The sequence below is a fragment of the Lissotriton vulgaris genome, unplaced genomic scaffold, assembly GCF_964263255.1.
Source record: "Lissotriton vulgaris unplaced genomic scaffold, aLisVul1.2 SCAFFOLD_2304, whole genome shotgun sequence".
Taxonomy (NCBI): domain Eukaryota; kingdom Metazoa; phylum Chordata; class Amphibia; order Caudata; family Salamandridae; genus Lissotriton; species Lissotriton vulgaris.
The window spans coordinates 232,281-251,138 of NW_028241034.1; positions in this window are offsets into that span (position 1 = coordinate 232,281).

Consider the following 18,858-nt stretch of genomic DNA (forward strand, 5'->3'; position numbering starts at 1 on the left):
ACATAGAACTACAAAAACAAACTGTAAAAACGTATGTGACCAATATAAATAATGATCTATCTCCTCCACGACTACCTTTATACCTCAGACTCCCTCTGACCAACTGGGAGAGGTCGCTGTTATTTCGCCTAAGAGCTGGATCCGCAAAATATTCACTCTGCTTTCCCATGGGCTACAGCACATTGAACTCTGGACACGAGCCAAGCCCCTGCCCCTGTGATGGCCAGAGCAGACAAAATGAACTGCATTTCTTTTTCCACTGTAAATTCTTCATGAAGTACATCAAATGGTTTTTAGCTCCATATTTTAAAAAACAAAGGCCAGTCTCCCTAAATCAATCATATCTTATGTTTTTAAACTTAGATAATGCAGACCTGATTTTTCGTGCCTCTTCGTTTTTGAAAGTCATATTCCATGCACGAAAATCTATGGAATCTCCCTGAAATGCTAGCACTCAAAAAGATTGTCCCCTATGCAACAGCACTTTGGTTATTTACCATGTACATTGGAATGCACTTTATTAACATTATTTTAATTGTTTACATGACCATTGCTGCTTTCTTTTTAATTATCCCATGTTAATTGTGTATAACTATTTTTAGAGATGTATTTTTATGCCTATGTGACTTTTATGGATTTGTTACAATCCGAATAAAGTTTTCTTTGAATTGAAAATTGAATTGAGACTGTTTGACTCACTTTATACACATTTATATCTGTTAATTGATGCACAGTAAGCACAAACAGAATTTAACTGTCCTATATCAAAGAAACAACGCAGTTAAATTAACAATGCCTGCTGGTAAAACAAATGGAAAACCTACAAAGCCACTCCTCGTTTCTGAGGCCCTACACCAAGGTCGTTCTAATTCAGATGTGAGAGGTACCACTTCTTCGACATCAAATCAACCTCATTCTAACGCCTCACCGTCATCTGACTCACTTATGGAGCGTATACTCCAAGAACTCTCTGCTGTAAGTCGCCGTCTGGAGGGCATGGAAATGTCAATATCAACTTTAGCGAATGAAACTAAATCTATTCGAACAGATATTGCTGGATTCCAGAGTTGTATGGACAGTCTCACAGCATGAATAGTAACAGTAGAGAATCGCCTTGATGCTATTCCAGATCGAGATCAGGAACTCCTTTTTCTCAGAAGTAAAATTGTCGATTTGGAAGACAGAAGCCGTCGAGATAATGTCCGCTTCCTTGGATTTCCCGAAAAAATTGAAGGATCAGATGCTAAATCCTTTCTCAGAGAAATTCTTCCAAAGATCACTGGCCTCACTTTCGAACAGCCGTTGGAGATGCACAGAGCCCATCGTATTGGACCACCCAGCACTGGGAAAAATAGTCGGCCACGTCCACTCATTGCCTGCTTCTTACGACATAAACAGGCCCGTCAACTTATTGCTGCAGCTCGCACTCAAGGCCCGTGCATATTTGAAGGTCACGAAATAAGAATAGCTGCAGACTTCTCAAAAGAAACTAACGAACGTCGCAAGGCTTTTCTGTCTCTTAGACCCCGTCTTCGCCTACTTGACATTAAATATGGCCTTTTCGAACCTGCACGTTTGCGGATCACCAAAGATGGAATCTCCAAAGATTTCTTTGACCCAGGAGACCTTTGTTATTTTCTAGACAATATTTCTCCTCAAAATATGGAGTGTACAGAATTCAATCCAGATCCTATCTCTTCTCCTGCATACTCAAAATCTACGACATCTTCTAGTGAAATCCGACATAATTTAGATCGTTCTCAAAACAGAGGAAGGGGCCTAGACCGACCTGTACGTTCTTTGGGAGATCGAGCGCAGGCCTACCAAGCAGTAGCCACACTAACGAAGGAAAGAGACAGAGATAAATCTCGTTCCCCCTTAAAGTCTGTTTCAGTCGAAAAGGATGTTTCCTGAACTATAACCAATGGATTGTTTTCTTGCATCCCGGAAAGAATGGAAATTCATCCATTAAAATTTACCGTAGTACACGCTCAGATGAGTATAAGATGACGGCTTAGACGCTCCATAGACAACGTCTCTCTCCCTAAAACTGGTTTACACTAACTCTCTCTCTGTGATACACTTTTCATTTTTCACATCATCAAATAAAAAAGGTCTTTGATGTCCAGAGTAACTCAGAATGTTCCTAAAACAGAAGGAGAGACTCAGACAAAAATATTTACTTGTTTAGAGTTCAGTCCTGTTTTAATATTCTATTACTTCATATTAATGTTGTTATGATGTTAGCTCTATATTAATACTTCTCCTATATAATAACTAGTTTAACATCTTTTTTCCTTCTTTCATGGTTTATCTGTCTTTGTCTATTGTTCTAGCTAGATTTATTAATCTTTCTTCAATTTTTCCCTTCTTATTTTCTCTAATACTTTTTTATCTAAATCTTTTAAATGTTTTCAGTCTTTTCTCTTATTATGAATTATAATTATTACCTAGATGTTTTTTCTCTTCTAAATCTCCTTCATCTACTGAGGAGGGCGTACCTTGAATTCTGATTTAATATTCTATTATTTCATATTAAAGATGTTATAATGATCTATATTATTAATTCTGTGATATGATAATTAGTTTACTATCTCTCTCTTTCTTCCTTCAGGGTTTGTCTATCTTTGTCACCTGTTCTTGTTAGACCTATTCACATTCATCTATTGTTTTTTTATGTACACTTTCTTTCACCATCTTTTGTTATATAGTATATTTGATGACACTATATTTCCTTACTTCTTTTCCTCTTTGCTCTTTATTACTCGTGTTTCTACTTTTTATTCTCAAATTTCCCTATTACTCTCTTATTGAATCCTTTAAATCTTCTCAGTTCATTCTCCTGTTATAAATTATAATTATTATCTGTATGTTCTTTTTATTTGAATAACTTCTATACCTCTTCTTTAATTAGTTAATCAATGAATTTGTTGTTAATTAATTGTTTCAATGTTTTATATTCACTTGTTCAGCTATTTACTTATGGTAAATTTTTGAATATTTATGATGTGATAGCTCCTTGACATAGTAATATTCAAATATTATATTTTCATATTTGTCATTATAGATAGTAGGATTACTGGCATAGTAATATATGACTACCTTTTGACACAAGCAAGTTACCCTATTATTGATTTGTCTTCTTATTTTCCACACTGCATATATATAGGATAATGTTATTGTTGGACCCGGCCCATTAGGCAGGTTCACCCCTAGACTTTTTGCGTTTTCCTAGCCTATTTATGGAACCTGGTATTGGTGATTTTAGGCCTCTGCGCACTTTTTCACTGTGGTACAGTGTAAAGTGCTTGAGCTCTTTGTGGATGAATGGTGAGTGACCTGCCCTCCCATAGGAATGAATGGGGAATATGTATGCCCATGGTAGTTCCTGATGCGTGGGGAGTGCAGGGGCGAGTTTGGTATGAGAGAACTCGTGAGAATGAATGCTGCAAAATGATGTATGCAGCATGACTGTGTCTAGTCTAGAAGTACTACTTTTGGAAGTTGGAATATTTGTGTAAGTTGGTGCTAGCGTGTGATTGGCTGGTGAGCCTGGCCCAGAGTGCATGGGCCTGCTTGTGCATTGACTGTCTGGTTTGAGGATGACCGGGGCTGGAGAGCCCAGGAGGTTGTCTGAAGTCAGCCCATGGATGAAAGGCAGAATCTGCTGCCAGGGAAGTGGGAGGAGATGGCACCTGATAGTGAAGGGCTGTTCCTGTGTAACTACAAAGCTGGCTCCACCTCCCGCTGGGCGACTGACACCTCTGTCCCTGATACTGAAGGGGACTTCCCTCTAAACCAGTCCAGCTGGTTCTCACACTGCCTGCTTCAAAGGACTTCAAATGACTTCAAAGGTTTTGCACTGTATAAGAAGGGGTTGTATCCCCTTCCAAAATGTTCTTGTTTTCAACTTGAATCTGCCAGGGGCATGCTGCTGCTGGGGCTCAGGGGAATCCCTGGGCCCTGCCCAGCTCCTGGACATCTGATGGACTGCTGGGGGACTCTTCCTGGCTGTCCCCCTGCCTGGCTGCATCTTTGGAGAACTTTGCTGGAGGATTTCCCTTAATAGGAGCTGCTGTGCTGCCTCCTGGATGCCTCAAGACTTTTGGGACCCTTCTTGATGTAGGGGTCATCTCTGGGGGCTTGTGAGGCTTTCAGTGCCCCCAGCGCGATGGAAGCGCTTTATTTCTGCCTCCTAGCGCTTGAGAGCGCTTTATTTCTCACCCGTAGTGAGCGTGTCGCTATCACACATTTTGCGTGAGATATTGCAGGTGCCACCCTGCGTTATGCCTGTAGTTATTTAATTAATTACGAGTGCCCACCTCGATTGCGTGATTGTCCTTAGGCCGGTGCCCACCCGGCATTTGCCCCGCGGCTATGCCGCTAATCTTGATGTTTACTCGAGGTAGCCCACTCCTCGGTAAACTCAGCCCCCGCCTGCCTGCCTAAGGAGAAGGGCCGCTGCGCTGCCCGCAGCGACCCGGAAGTACCTGGCCGGCCGGCCAATCTCAGCGCGGCCGGCCGGAAGTCCCGCCCCCGCAGCCCGGGTGCCGAGAAGTGATCACCGCCGGGCCCGGGGAGAAGAGTGATGGCGGCCGGCTTACAGGGCTCCCGTGAGCGGAGGGAGCCCTGCAGCAAGAGGAGAGCAGCCGAGAACGTCTGAGTGGGCCGGCGGGGCTCCGTGGTGGAAGAGGAGCCCCGCGCTGGCCAGAAGAAGGAGCCGCCGCCCGGATGAGCCCCGCAGAGGAGAGCCCGGTGAGTCTGGGCTGGGGCTGGGCAGAATGGAGCAGGGGAGGGGCGCCGGGACACATTGTCGGTGTCCGCCCCCCCCCCCCCGCAGTAGCGCGAGTTCGCGCTGCTTGTTGTCTGAAGCCATGAGGGCTTCAAGGGCGGCCCCGGTTGGCAGTGGGTCGCCCCAACGCGAGTAGGAAGCCATGAAGGCTTCATGGGCGGCCCCGGTTGGCAGTGGGTCGCCCCAACGTGCACGGAGCCCGGAGAGGCTCCCCGCCCCATTTTTCGTATTTAGAGCCCTGAGAGGCTCTGGGGGCATTTTGAGAAATTAGAGTCCCCCGTAGGAGACTCCACCGTGAACGGCGCAGAATCAGGGTGGCCCCAGTTGGCAGCGGGTCGCCCCAACGTTGTCCAGAGCCAGGAGAAGGCTCGAGGGGGCCTTGTTTGCAGAGCCTGAGGGCTCCAACGTTTGGCCACAGTGTTTGTTTTAGAGCCTGTGTGGCTCCAGCATGGCGCAGTTTGCACCCGAGGGTCAGTGAGGACCCTGTCGCAGTTTATTTTATTGCGATGCCCAGGTGCCCAGCACTTTGTGGGCACCTGCCACGTTTAGGCTTTTTGTACTTTGGACTGGCGCTGCATGGCAGCGCGCCCTGACATTGGACCCAGGGCATCTTTGCCCCACAAGGCCAGTTGGCGTAGGGACTGCCACAGGTAGTGGCTTATGTAGTGTTGGCGCAATGTGATTTCTATGCTTTTTATAGTTATTGCTAATGTGAGTTTTTGCGCTATTGATTTATTATGCACCTCTGAACGTATTTTATTGCATCATGTGCTCTATTCTTAACACCTCTGAATGTTTAGGGCATCATGTGTTCTTCTTTATTACTCCTCTGAATGTAGGTTTATTGCATCAGGAGTAAGGTATTCTTTCTTAGACCCCTAAATGCTGAGTGATACTTAGGTGGTTGTCTTTTCTACTCCTCTGAATGTAGGTTTATTGCATCATGAGTAATGTATTCTTTCTTAAACCCCTAAATGCTGTGTGATACTTAGGTGGTTCTTCTTTCTTAGTACAGGTGGTCCTAGTAAGGTCCTTGTTCCTGTTACCAGTGGTTACTGGTTGTTATCTTTGATTATTATTTTATTCTACATTTTATCTAGAAGTGTTATATCTGGATATGACAGTGGCCCTTGTGGCCCTGTCTTGTGTACATAATCCCTGTGAATATTGCCAGTGCCAGTTGGCACAATGTACTTGTGTGATTTTTATCTGATGTGTTTTTACAATACAAAAGTTATTTTTATAATAACCTTGTGTGGAGTCTCTTTTGTGGTGTGCCTAGTATGTTGTTGCTGTTGTGCGCTGGCGCAAATGCTTTACACATTGCCTCCGAGTTTAGCCTTACTGCTTGTGCCAAGCTACCAAGGGGGTGAGCAGAGGTTATCTTGGCGTGTGACTTCCTTGCCCTGACTAGAATGGTGGTTTCTGCCTGGCTTTGGCGTCAGCCTTAGCCTACCAGAAATAGCCAGTTCTAACAGTTATTCTGATATGTTTTTGGTTAGATGAGTTAACCATTTTCTTAGTGAATATTCTATAATTTTGTTATTTTGTCTGGTTCACCTTAATATGTCATGCATATGCCTTATACCTTTCTTTCTCCTACACTGTATTCCCATGATACATGTTTCCTTTTCTTTCTTCATTTCAAACTCTAAATTTTAAAAGAATATATTGGAATGTGATCCATATTATATCGTAGATGTCTCCCTTACCACTGATAGTCCTATCGAATGGGGCTCCCCCGGCGCGAGTAGCACGCAAGTCTAGACTCACAGCTAAAAGATCCACTTTATTGACACTGTGTTAATTCTGCACAGTACCGTACATTCATCTTCTCTTCTTTTTTATAGTTTCTCTTTCTTATTTCTTCTTCTTATTGCTTTTTCCTACATATAAATCACAAGTGGTTCTTCTATATTCTTGGACTCCCTTATATCTTATAGGAAAATGGTAATTCTTTAACTCTTTAATTTTCTTATTACTTCTGATTTGGAACCCATCCTCTTCACCTTTTTCCCTAGTTTCTTTTATCCTACCCTCCCCTCACATCGTCTTTGTATACTTTCTTTCTTCTTCTTTTACTTCCATCTCTCACAAAAAACTACTTCTTTTCTTTTCTCATCCTGTTTCCTACACTTCATCTACTTCTTCCTTCTATTATCTCAATACCTTGCTCTCTATTCTTTATATCAACTCTTTTATTCAAACTAATACCTTTTCATTTTCAACGCTCATATGGCTGTGAATACATCCTCCTCTCCCGACCCTTGCGCATAATTTCATGGAACGTTAATGGCCTTACACATTTCATAAAACGTAAAAAAGTTCTTTCCTATCTTAAAACTAATAGAACAGATGTAGCTCTCTTGCAGGAGACTCATCTAAATGCTTTGAAATCTTCCAAGTTGCAACGGGAATGGGTGGGAAAGGTCATTCACTGCGAACTGTCTGCGCAGCCTCTCTCCAACAAGAATCCACCAAGAAAATGTGGTGTTGCTATTCTTTTGCACAAATCCCTACCTTTCTTAGTCATTGTAACTTGGACTGATCCTGAGGGTAGATACGTCTTTGCTAAATTGAAAATTGGAGGGAATGTCTTCTGTGTTGGCTCAGTTTATGCCCCAATTGGTGCTAAGCGTTCTTACTTTCGCAAACTAAATCGTCTACTTATTGAAATTGGTGCATCCAGCTATATTATTGGTGGTGACTGGAATTTAGCTCGTGATCCAATTCTAGATAAAACTGGTCCTTTAGACAGATGTAATGCTGCTGACAGAGCATTATTGGGGGATATCACGTTGGACCATGGATTAGTAGATCATTGGCGACTGTCATCCTTCAGATCAAGAATATACATTTCTCTCTTCGACTCATAGCTCACAATCTAGGATAGATTATTTTCTTGTCTCCCATCCTGTAGTTACACTTATTTCTGAATCCCATATCTTGGAAGCTGCCATTTCAAATCAATCTCCCCTTCTTATTGCCCTAGAACTTGGTCTAACTTTTACAGGTCGAAAACCATGGCTCATGAATATCCAAAAGTACCGTTCACCTCAGGGCAAATCTCAGTTACGCTCCCATTTGACGGAATATCTAAACAACAATAAATCATCAGTTTCTTCTTCAAGAATTATTTGGGCAGCTGCAAAGGCAACTATCCTTGGTCAATTGATGAGAGATGCAGCTTTGGCCAACAAAGCAGCATCTTTACGCCATACCGAACTTGAGGATCAAATCATCTCTTTAACTCGTCTATATACCTCCAAAGCCACCGTAAGTAATCGCAAAACTTTGGAATTAGCTAAAATGGAACTCAATAACTTATATACCTCCAAAGCAGAATATGCCCTTCAACGTTTAAAAGGGAGACATTACGAGCACGGCGAGAAAGCTGGCCGATTGCTTGCGGCACAACTTAAACAACGTGAGGCCTCCATGGCCATCCCAGCAATACGTTCTGAATCAGGTGAAATTTTCACTAAACCGCAGGAAATAGCCAATACTTTTGCTTCTTTCTATAAGAAACTTTATACTCCCGAAAATTCAGTAACTGACGACCATATATCCACTTATCTTAAAAATATTGATCTTCCGTGTCTTCCAGATGAGGATAGGCAGCTACTTTGTGGTGATATTACTAGAGAGGAGAATGCTGCAGTCCTTTCCAAGTTGCCTTATCATAAATCTCCAGGTGAAGACGGTTTTCCTGCAGAATACTACAAGTGGTCTGGAGAGGAAACAATTGACATTCTTCATTCTGCTTTCCATGAAGCCATCCAGTCTTCTTCTCTTGGTCCTATTTCGAATAAAGCATTAATTGCGGTTATTCCCAAACCAGGCAAGAATCCACTAGTCTGCGGTAGCTATCGACCTATCTCCTTAATAAATGGAGATGTCAAGATATTGGCAAGTATCTTAGCGGCAAGGCTTAGAAAAGTCATCCCCTCTCTGGTACATCATTCGCAGGTTGGCTTTGTCCCGGGTCGATCATCCAGAAATCATCTTAGAACATTAGCCCTTACCTTATGCTCTGCTAGAGATTTGACGGAGGATGCGGTCGCTCTTTCTCTAGATGCGGAGAAAGCGTTCGACTGCATTGATTGGGTTTATTTGTTTGCCACTATGAGGCATTTTGGTTTAGGTGAGAAGTTTATCTCCATGGTTCGCTTACTATATGACAATCCAACAGCTCAGGTTAATTGTGGAGGTTTTCTTTCTGATCCTTTTTCAATTCAAAGAGGTACTCATCAAGGTTGCCCATTGTCTCCCCTCTTATTCCTACTAGCGATGGAACCTCTTGCTTCGCTTATTCGTCACTCGCCCCATTTTCAGGGTATACCGATACCGGGAGGAGTATCCAAATTATACTTATATGCTGATGATATCCTTCTTACGATTAAAGATCTTCCCCGTTCCTTACCAAATTTGCTTGAAATTATTAAACAGTTCTCTGTGATTTCTGGTTATAAAGTGAACTGGGACAAAAGTGAAGCTCTACCACTCTCTCCTTGCACCACAAAAGCTTCTATTGATGGCTATCCTTTTTGCTGGAAATCATCTCAATTAAAATATCTTGGAATTCTGATAAATCGAGGTTTGGAGAGAATGGTTTCAGATAACATCTCTCCTCTCATAACACAAATGGAAGTTGATTTTGCCAAATGGTCTCTTTTGAGTTTCTCCATGTGGGGAAGAATACCGGCGGTGAGAATGGTTACTTTGCCCCGATTTACTTTTGTTTTGGGAATGCTCCCAATTATTATACCTTTAGCCACACTTCGTCGCATAGATTCTCGCATTCGATCCTTTGTCTGGGGAAATATGCGACCTCGTGTGTCTGCTGCTAAACTAATAGCACGCCACTCCCATGGTGGTCTAAGTCTACCATCGATGGAGCACTACTCTCTAGCTTTACAACTTTCCCAGCTGTCTTACTTGCTCCCAGGTGCAACTGACTCACCTCAATGGGTTTCAATAGAACGCTCAATACTTGAATGTAAAGGATGGTCTTAATTTATTGTACAATGTTCGTAAACCTAGGACTATTCCTGCACATCCTGTGCTCAATGCCGCATATCAAGCATGGCAACGTGCACATCGTCTACTGCGCATTGCCCATCGTTTACATTCTAAAGCCCCCATTTGGAAGAATGAAAGCATTCAAATTAATGGACAAGCACTTTCTTGGCCTGAATGGAGCTCAAGGGGAATCTTAATCTTAGATCAACTTATAGTAGGTGGTGAACTGAAATCTTTTGAGATTCTCTGTGAAGAATTTGATCTTCCTTTACATCAGGCTTCGAGATATTTACGACTTCAACATTCTCTGAAGAGATGTCTTGGCCTCACCCCTTGGACACTGCAAACTTCGCCGATTTTGACTTTTCTTTTGCATTTGGGGCCGACATAAAGGTGTCATGTCAGGTTTATATAGATCTCTGATTAACCATTTATATTCGCAGCCACTTCTTGCGACTCTCCGTGATAAATGGCAGGAACAGCTTCATATCACCATAGATGAAGATACCTGGCCAGACATATTGGAAGCCCTGGATAAGGGCACTCGTGAAGCACGAATGAAGTTCTGTGTTTTTAAAACTTTACATGATTGGCATTGGACTCCCTTAAAGTTGCAACGAGCTGGATTATCATCGCATTCTAGGTGTTGGAGATGCTCTGAAGCTAATTGTGACCTCCTGCATATACTTTTTGAATGTCCTTTTATAAAACAACTAGCAGCCCGTCCCGACCTTGTCCGGGAGCAATCAGGCTTCCCCGCCCCCGCCCGCCCCGACATTGTCCAGAAGCCCGGGCCCCCGCCCGTCCCGTCCCCGCCTGCCCCGACACCCGCCTTTTCCGACATTTTCCGCGGGTCCCCTTACCTCAGCCGCTGCTCCTCCCCCGCGCTCCTCAGTTTACCGCTCCGCCGGTCCTCGCTCCTCACCGCCGCTGGTCACTGCTCCTCCCGCCTGTCCGCTGGTTGTCACCTCACCGCTACTCCCGCCTGTCCGCTGCTTGTCACCTCACCGCCGCTGGTCACCGCTGCTCCGGCCTGTCCGCTGCTCCTCACGTCACCGCTCCTCCCACGCACCATGTCCGCCGCTCCTCGTCGCGCTCCTGGACGCCGCTCCTCCCCGCGCTCCTGACGTGAGCACGCACGTCGCGGCCGGCGCTACTTCGAAGGGACTACTTTTTTTTTAATGTACATTTTTTAAATAACGTTTTTTAAAAATTTATATAGCCTATAACCATCTGCACACCCTGCCGATTACAACGTTGTATCGGGTGTGTGGATTGGCGCTTTGGTTCCCGAGTTTACCCGCCTCAAAGCCTCAAAGTTCTTCCTTTATTATAGTAGTATAGATTTTGGCAGCAAATAGGATCTACACTACTAGAAACTATTCCTCTTTCACTCCCTTTCACACCTGCCACTATTTTGCTACATGACTTTAGAAGTTTTCCTTCTATTTCACGACCTCAAAGTCGACTCTTACACACTGCACTTACTGCTGCTAAACTTTGTGTTTTAAGGCTGTGGCAATCACCTAGCCCTCCCTCCAAAGAGGACTGGATGGTTGCGATGATACAGACAGCATCCTATGAAAAGGTAATTTATAGGATACAAGACCAAGAACAAATATTCCAGTAGGTGTGGTCCACACCTACTGGAATATTCCTGAAATTCGAATTCTCCTTTCTTTCCCTCCCTATATATAGCTTTTCCCCTTCTCCTTTTTCCCCTTTCCCTCCTTTTTTCCTCTTCCTTAATATATTACAGGTGTATATAATTTGTCACATACTGATTTATATTTATTATATTGTTTTGTAACCTATGAAATTGCCTATCTTTGAACTCCAATACAAAATTATGACACAAAAAAAAAACCAGGACACATAGGGGTACTCGGGGGTCGATTAATAAGATTGCGTAGGAACCAAGGGGCAGATGTAGGTAAATCCGATTTACCGACTTTTAAATACCGAGTCATACCGATTCGGTATTTAAAAGTCGGTAAATTGGAAGGAGGCAGATGTAGGTAAAAAATTACCGAATCTGTGAGAGTCGGTATTTACCGATTCTGTAAATACCGAATCTGTATTTCCCATTGATTCCTATGGGCCTTGAAGCCCATAGGAATCAATGTGAAATACAGATTCGGTATTTACAGAATCGGTAAATACCGAATCCTGCAAGGTTGCAGGGGGTGTCACTTTGACACCCTCTAGCACCCCAATTCTGGACTTGTGTGCAATGTGGCATGTCTGTGTGTCACATTGCACAGGTGTGCATGCACAGATGTGCATGCACACCTGAATTCGGTATTTTACTACCCAATAGGATTGGGTGGTAAAATACCGATTTTTAAGGGCCTGTGGCACTCTTAGGAGTGCCACCTACATGTGGTTTTTCCGAATCGGTAAATATACCGATTCGGTATTTTACCGATTCTGTAAATTTACCGATTCAGTAACTTTACAGAATCGGTAAAATATAGGCCCCCTACATCTGGAAACCCTAATACCGGTCGGTAACGGCCGAATTCGGCCGTTACCGACCGGTATTAGGGCTCCTACATCTGGCCCCTATTTTCAGATACAGTCATTTTACCTAAATTCACAAAGCCCCAGATCTCTACGCCGTAAAGGGCTGAGCTAACCACCTTTGCGTCGTAAACACGTAGAGCAGGGGCAACTGGTTTTGTTAATGCCTTAGCATGCTCTACGCTCAAGGCTCCAGCCAGTTGGCAATGCTTGAGCGATGCCAACTCAACCTGTTGGTTCCATCGCAAATCATGTTGAATACTAACACCCAAATAGTTAGAAGTCATAAATTTGGATTTTAAAACATTTACTTCTAGACCTTGGTTGGTGTAAAAATGTTCAAAAATACCTAGAGTTTTTTGCAATACACTCGGGGTCTTAGCAATAATTAGACAATCGTCAGCAAACATTAAAATGGGAACTTTCGCACCTGCTAGAGTTGGGGCATCAACATTAGCTTTAATCAGTAGTTTGGCCGCATCATTAATGTATAGAGAAAACAGGGTTGGCGCTAGCACACAGCCTTGTTGTACCCCTCTTTCTACTGGAAACTGGCTGGTAACGCTTCCAGGAGAACCCCATCTTGTCTGCGCATAATTATGCTCATGGAGTCTCATAATTAGCGAAAGAAGGGCACGAGGCATACCCATATCATGTAGAACAGACCACAGGATCGAGCGCGGAACAAGATCAAAGGCTGCCCTTAGATCAATGAAGGCAGCATATAAACTACCCCCACCGAATTGCACAGTCTTCCAAAAAGCATTGCAAAATGCAATATTTGGTCGACTGTGCTAATACAGGCTCTAAATCCTGCTTGGAGGTGGGATAAAATATTCTGCTCGCGCTCCCATTCCTGCACTTTGTTCAAAATCAGTCTACCAAAGATCTTTTGCATGGTATCAATCAGACTGATTGAGCGTTAATTACCGGGGAGTAACTTATCCCCCTTCTTAAAAACTGGTATAATTTCCGCACCATTCCACGATTCGGGTATAGGTGCTCCCTTCGCTATTAGATTTGCCAACAATAATATATACCTCCCCCAAGATTCTCTATCATGCAAAAAGGTATCAGCTGATACTCCGTCTATATCTGGCGCCCTACCAGGCACCACAGAACCTAAGGCGCAATTTATATCCCCAATATTGAAAGGATCTTCCGAAAAGGATGTGCGTATAACCTCTACACTTGTACTTGGTTCCACACTTTTTGCATATTGCGGCTTAAAATAAGCCACCCACTCCTCTTGGGCTACCCAGTTTTGTGGCTTTTCAGGTCGGCCCTCACAACCCCACTTAAGTATATTCCAAAAACATTTGGAATTCTTGGGGGAGCTGGCTTCCTTGAGCTCTTGCCACCTCTCCTCATCCCAGGCTCGCTTTGATTTGGATATTACACTTTTATAGGCTGCCCTTGCAAGGCGTACAGTAATACTAGATCCAAACTTTATAGCCTGACCCAAATCATGACGTGCTTGCCTACATTCTTCGGAATACCAACGTGGAGAGCGGTTAGTTTGTGCCTTATTCACCTTGCATGGTCCAACAAACAAACCCTTTAATTGTTTAAACAATGTTTCTTGTGTCCTAGTACCAGATTCTAAATGTAAGTCCGTACCACCACTACTGGCATGTACCCCTAACCACCTTGTTGTTTGCTCTAGCTTGCTTGAAATAAAATCTATATGCTCCTGGCATTCTAGCAATTTTGCCCATTTTATGTGGCGCATATCATTCGCCAGAACTATATTTGGGGGAGACACTTCATTCGATCCCCTGGCAGGGGTAGGCGTCTTCCAATAAGACAAGAACATACATAGAAGATAGTGATCGCTCTCCAACCTCTTTTGGATTTTCCTCTATGAGAGCCTCCCTATGGTTGTTTTTGGCACGTTTCATCGCTTTCTCGATGGTCCTCGTCGGGTACTGCCTTTCCACGAGTTTCGTTCTCAGGTCTTTTGCCTGAGAACGAAACTCGTGGAAAGACCTGAACAAAAGACCCATCTGCGTGACAACCTACTCCACAATATCGAACCAGGTTTCCAAGGTGATCGAAAAACATTGGGGCATCCTGAACTGTGGAAACCTCAATTTTGAGAAACCCATGCATGCGCACCGGAGGGGCAAGAACATAAAAGACATTGTGGTCCACACTAGACCACGGGAAAACCAGACTGCGAGACAGAACCCGACCAGTGTACAGGGCCACTTCCCATGTGGTGATTGCAGCTGCTGCCACCAGACTCAGAAAAGCAAGAACCTCACCTTCAGGAATGGCACGACATGGGAGCAGCGCCAATTCTCAAATTGTAACACTAAAAATGTGGTATACTTGATCAGCTGTCCATGTGGATTGGAATACGTGGGCATGACCACCCGACCAGTCAAAACTAGGATTGGCGAACATAAATCAAACATACGCTGTAAAAAGTCAACAACCAAAATGGCATCACATTTCCTGGCACTACAGCACTGCATAAATGACCTCCGCTGGACGGTCATTGAGCGACTACCTTCGGAATCAGGCCTGTTTCAGAAGGAACAACGTTGGGTGTTCCGCCTGGGCACCCACATCACGGGACTAAACGATGACATACCGTGGAGCCAAATCACTTGACCACTACGGCTAACATCTGCCTACAAGAGCCAGCGCTACAAATCACATCATTGTATACACACTACCCCAACCGGCTGGTACGCATGCGCATAGACACCAACCCATGCGCAAGCACACATGATAACACAGTCGTGTAAACAACGGCGCTCCCTTTCTCAGCCCGTGACTGACCAAGAAGCGGAAAAACCTTATATGGTCATTCCGGTAATGAACTAATAACATTTGGTCACATGCCAAAGTTAATTAGACCACATGCACAAAGGCGTATACAGACAGTCTTCATGCATGGTCCCTGTGACTTCCGGCAATTAATCAATGGCAGTACACCTAGCCTCTCCTTAAATACCACTAAACACGCCCGCTATTCATTCACAGCGGAGCAGCACGGGGTGGTAGAAGGAGGCCAATACAGGCGGATTTCGTGAGTATTCTCCCCACACAGAATCAGGCCTCTCTAGGTAGACGGATGAGGTAAGAAGTGAATATAAACAACAGCACTGAGTCCACCTCTCTATCTTTGTAGATTGTGGATCCACCTACCCACCTTGTTGCCCAGGATTTGCTCATGATGCAGTAGACATCAAAGACTACGAGTATGTCTGAAAAACAATAAGTACAAGAAAACCTAAGTGTGTCATATATGTTGTGTGTCTTGTATGTCTCTTCCTTTACAGATTGTTCTCTGTTTGGGGCTCCAGGTGACTGCACCTGTCTGAGCCGATACCCTATGGTAACCAAACTTAATGGTTTTTTCCTTTTTTGCAGGACATGTAAATACATGATCCCAAGAACCGCTGTAGGCACATTGTAGCCAACTTCAAATTGAGTGATTTCACTTTTTACTAAATATAACCTCTTTTTATTTAGAAATACGTGAGTAGGGTTGGGAGTTGTGCCCCGTCCTGAAGAAGGTGCACACGTACCGAAACATGTCGACGCACACCAGAGGTCTTGTCCGTAATTAAGACAAATCAACCTCGTCTTTTTCTGCACACCTTTTTAATAGCACCAGCTAGGGGTACGAAATAAAGTTTTTTCTTTTTCCCACTAGCCAGGTACTTTTTAAACTTTTCACCACGTTTCCCACTCACATTTAATCCTCCTATCACTCACAGTCAACACACACCACACATAGTCAACACCTGTCAATGCTCCCACGTAGTCGTAGGTCGCAGCGTGCCGCATCCCTCTAGCGGGGTGCGAAGACCCCGATGATGAAGCATGACACCAAGGGGCCTGTTGGTGTGTGAGGGGTATTTTACTCAACACTGAGTGCTTCCCCTCTTTTTCTCCCCACACTAGCAGTAGGATTCTTCTTGTTTATGTATCAGTGCCCGTGGAGTAGGAATCCTACTTGGTACTCTACCTCCCTTCTTTGTTAAAAATAATCCAATAAATAGCCTTATTAGTTAGAGATTCACTTGATTTGGAACATTCACCAAATAAACTTTCGGTGTTTCATTCATATCGGCATGGTGTTGTTGTTTACCTCTGTCCATTGTAGGAATTTTATTGTTAATTTGTTTGGACATGCTAGCTTGGTCACGATGTCTACCGCTCAGTTTGGAATCACCACTTCTTTCCCTTAGCTGTGTTTCCCCTAACGTTGCAATTGGTTGTTTGCCAACATTAGTGCAAGGGACTTGCGACAACCCTGTCCTTGCCCTAGCTGCTTCGCTATCAAAGCACCAGCCTGGATCAAAACCCTATCTCTGCTTGGGCGAGACACGATGCGTTGAGTTGCACATTGCCCTGATCTATAGGCATACCATTTATGTTCTAATTTGCTATGCAAATAGAACAGGGACCTCAGCGGTAAGGCTTTCGATCTTAACCTGCATGCCCTCAACCAGTTTACATAACTGTTTGACCACAATGGTCAGGGCAGTGCTGTCTTCCTTAGTGGGAACGAGAAAGTCAAGAAGTCCCCCCAGTGTTGATTCACTAGCTCCTTGGGAAACAACAATCTCACATGTACTGGGTTGGGCTCCTTCACCATCAATCGTAGAACTACAGCTATCAGTATTTGCTAGGGCTGAAAACCTATTTTTACAAATAATAATTGGATCAACCACAAGGGGGCATATTGCTCTATGTTCTATACCAGAATTACTGATCTCATTCCCCCTCAGCATTCCCTTGATCTAGAACTCCGTAACCTTGTTTTCTCCCTAGGAACATGTCAGGGACCACTATTGGGCCTTGTTTAATCCCTCCCCTTAGTACTTCCACGGGGCCCTTACATCCACTTTCTGGCTTCTGATTAGGGAGGTGGTTTGTTGTAAGTTGTGCTCCACATTCCTCGATTAGCTCGTCAATACGGTCCATAACACAGTTCCCCCCTGCATGCGTTGCTACTTTCTTAGACTTTTTTGACTTCTTCCCCTTTGTCAGTACACTTGGGCCCTCACCCCCTCCCTCCATAAATTTTCTCTTCCCCATTAATTAGGTTCTCGTGCTATTAAGGCACTCGTACAATGTCAACAGCACCTTCTTGAGGCGATAACAAGGGGGGTTTGGCCCAGCCCAGCCTCCTCCAGCCCCCGACGGCCATAGACGGCCCACCCTTTGCCCGGGCTTAGCCCGGCGCCCGCCCGCGCGCTTCCCGCGCAGCGGGAGGGACCAGATGCTTATGTCCTTCTGATGGCTAGGGGGAGGGGCAAGCCGTCCTCCGGTGTGCCTACTGCCTTCTGGGCCTCGCAGTTCCCAGCTGGAGCCTTCTGCAGGCGCGACAATCTCCCACAGAGCGAGAGGCGCGAGAGGTCTATGTAGCCCCTGGTGGCTAGGGGGAGGGGCAAGCTGTCCTCTGGTGTGCCCACTGCCTTCTGGGCCTTGCAGTTCCCAGCTGCAGCCTTCTGCAGTCGCGAGCTTCTCCCGCGGAGCGGAAGGCGCGAGAGGTCTATGTATCCCCCGGTGGCTAGGGGGAGGGGTAAGCTGTCCTCCGGTGTGCCCACTGCCTTCTGGGCCTCGCAGTTCCCAGCTGGAGCCTTCTGCAATCGCGTGTGTGTGACTAAAGCAAGATCGGACTCGCCGAGAGACTTGGGTAGGCCCATAGAAGATAAGGTATGGCAGTCCTGCTGCGCTAGAACGAAGGAGGGATCTGTAAATGGGGACACCAGTTGATACACTTTAAGTACATAAACCGTGAGTATTATACGCTAGGAAGATGGAATCGATATGGCCGACGGGAATCTGCAAACTGCCTGCGATGCAGTGAGCAGGAAGAAGGGTTCATACATGCTGCTTGGTACTGTCCAGCGATACTTCAATTCTGGGAGGGAGTTTTCCAGGCATTGACGGCTAGAACAGCCTCACTATACAGATGGAACCAATGTTAGCTTTATTGTGATAAGATAAGGAGCTAGGAAAATCGGTCGGGAAGCTAGTAGCTATTGGACTACTATTAGCTAAGCGCAGAGTAGCGAGTAGCGATGCGCTGGGCAAGGGGCCCTGCCCCAAAATTGGGGGATCGGCACTCGGACATGGCATACTGTAATGAGTAGTTGGGCACTTTTAATGAGCTTCAGTCTGTGCAGAACCACCCTAGGGACTACTGGGCCCTTTATAAGGCATACTTAGTGGACAAAGGCGAAAATGCTGAGGAGGAAGGGCACGCAGAGGGGCGATAATGGACACAGGATACTAAAAGAGGATTGCCGGCTGCAGCGCTATGGGCTATGGAATGGGGCTGCGGTAACACCAGACCCCTGCAAAGGACGAACGAATGTATGCAGTTGAAGAATGTACGGACGACAGGTCCTCTGGGGCAGATGTGTGTGGGGAGAGATCTATCGAATGACTGTCAGCAGCAGAAAGGTACACTGAAGAGCGCCACTTACCACTGAATGCTTTGTACTACTTTCTGTATCGTACAAGAACTATGTTGTGCAGTGGGACGACGA